This window comes from Sapajus apella, unplaced genomic scaffold (assembly GCF_009761245.1).
Source record: "Sapajus apella isolate SASKATOON/1434 unplaced genomic scaffold, GSC_monkey_1.0 scaffold547, whole genome shotgun sequence".
Classification (NCBI taxonomy): Eukaryota; Metazoa; Chordata; class Mammalia; order Primates; family Cebidae; genus Sapajus; species Sapajus apella.
The window spans coordinates 469-2,852 of NW_022437475.1; the positions used below are offsets into that span (position 1 = coordinate 469).

At 45.2% G+C, this 2,384-nt stretch overlaps 1 long non-coding RNA gene across 1 annotated transcript; it reads right to left on the reverse strand.

The window, feature by feature from the left end:
- Nucleotides 1-271: 271 nt before the first annotated feature.
- On the reverse strand, nucleotides 272-1,980 carry LOC116546050. The gene is made up of 2 exons (XR_004266562.1): nucleotides 1,768-1,980; nucleotides 272-473 (listed from the first exon to the last, which is right to left on the reverse strand). It is a non-coding gene; the product is annotated as an uncharacterized LOC116546050 (long non-coding RNA).
- Nucleotides 1,981-2,384: the final 404 nt, after the last annotated feature.

The following is a 2,384-nucleotide window of genomic DNA, read 5'->3' on the forward strand; positions in this document are numbered from 1 at the left end:
CCATAGAAGGTCACATTTACAGGTTCCAGAAATTAGAAAGTGAATACAGCAGCCTTCTTTGATCTGATGGAGATACACTCCAAGACCCCCAGTGGATGCCTGAAACTGGACAGCACCAGAGCCCTGTGTACGCTGTTTTCTTGATTTCATGATGGAGACAGCTGCTGCATGAGTGAAAGGCAGGTACTGTATTTACTGTGGAGGCTCTGGACAGAGGACGAGTCATGTACCAGGCAAGAGGACTCAAGATCTTACCATGCTACTCAGAACACAATTTAAAACTTAGCAATCGTTTATTTCCAGAAATACCTGTTAGATAATTTGAGACTGCAGTTGACCCAGGGTAACTGAAACCTCAGAAAGCAAAACCTTGGATAAGGGGAGCTGCTGGACATCCTTGGGGCCACTATCCGGCTTATCACAGGAAAGACTCTGGATGGACTGTGGGCACGTCCCTGGAACAAATATGTGACCTTGAAGTAGACGAGGAAATAAAAATTTTGTTATACACATAAATTCCATTTGCGTCTGTCAGAAAACAAGAAGTTTTACTTGTTACTTTCTGTGCTGGGTAAGCCTCTTTAGTTTTTGTTCCATGAACCTGCTAAAGACAATGAAGCATATCCAAACAATGCACTACAAATAGAAGTAAAGGAAGCTTTTTTTTGTTTGTTTTTGAGACGGAATCTCACTCTGTTGCCAGGCTGGAGTGCAATGGCATGATCTCGTCTCACTGCAACATCTGCCTCCCGGGTTCAAACAATTCTCCTGCCTCAGCCTCCTGAGTAGCTGGGACTATGGGTGTCCACCAACAAGCCTGGCTAATTTTTTTATTTTTAGCAGAGACGGGGTTTCACCATGTTGGCCAGGATGGTCTCGATCTCTTGACCTCATGATCCGCCCGCCTTGGCCTCCCAAAGTGCTGGGATTACAGGCGTGAGCCACTGTGCCCAGCCCGTAAAGGGAACTTAATATGTTATTAGCCTTGATGATGAAACCACAGCGTGTCTCCTGGTGTGAGTTCTGCTGGGACAGACACCTACCCACTCCTGAGCCTTGGAGCAAAGTTACCTCCTGTTTTGCCTGTTTTATATAAAGCCTAGAAATAGACACAAATTTGAAAACATTTATCTTTTTGAGATTTATATAATAAAAAATTAGTAAATTTGTTGCCCAGAATACAGTCATGTATCATATAACAATGTTTCAATCAACGTCAGACCACATGTGTGATGGTAGTCCCACAAGACTGTAATACTGTAAACTTTCTAAATTGACTTGAGACATGTCTCAGATGCTTTCTGGTTCACATAGGTTTCTTTTAGGGGCAATGAAGGTGTTTTATAAACCACTCTCCCTAAAATCAGGTAGTGGTGATGGCTGCTCAACTGTGAAGACACCAAAAAACACTGAATTGTACACCATAAAAGGGTGAGTTTTATGGTACGTTGTTAAAAGTTGTTTAAAAGTGAGGGACCCCTCCAGTTATTGGTATGGAATGATCTTCAGGAAAAGCGTATAAAACGCTACATTCTGTACACGAAAGGGGAGGTGGGTATGAATATGTATTTGTATTGCTTTCTTCTAGAAACCGCCTAGGCGTGAAACCAGATTCCTCAGTTCTTTTCAGCCCTACCTGGAGCTCCCTTTAGAAAACCTTTTCCCTCAGGTCACATTAATCACCATGTCCGCCTCCCCACCCGGCACTAAGCCTTAGGGGGGCAGTGCTCGGTAAGTATTTGCTGCGTAAATGAACGAATACTTTACCTTTGCAATGTTTAGATACGTTCGGATCCATAAATAGTTGCCATCATGTTACACTTGCCTGCGGTATTCAGTACTGTCACATGCTGTGCAGGTGTGCCGCATGGGAGTGACAGGCTGTACACTCTGGCCTGGTGTGCAGTAGGCTGTGCCATCTGGGCGTGTGTAAGTGCGCTCCATGGTGGTCACACGACTATGAAATCACCTCCGACGCATTTCTCAGAATGTATGCCTGTTGTTAAGTGACAGGACTGCAGTTGTGAAAGTTGCAGGCCTGAGAACTCAGGGTCTCTCCTTGCAGCGGACAAGGCTGGCGCCAGAGGGCGCGCCTGGCACACAGGAGGGAAGTAACACGGCACAGAGAAACCCTGAGACAACGCGGGGCCGTGTTCAGTGATGTTAAGAGCCAGTTACAGCTACCATTTACCACGTGCTTCCTGGGCACTGCGCTGCCTGCTGAAACAGAGGTTTTTGGTTGTCATCAGTACCATAGCCTCCTCGGAAGCTTTTATTAATATTCTCACTTTGCAGACAGAAGAAACTAAGTCTTAGCAATAATCAAGTGACAAATTTGAATTTTTGTCCAGGACCACACTGAGCTAGCACGCATGTCTGGCCTG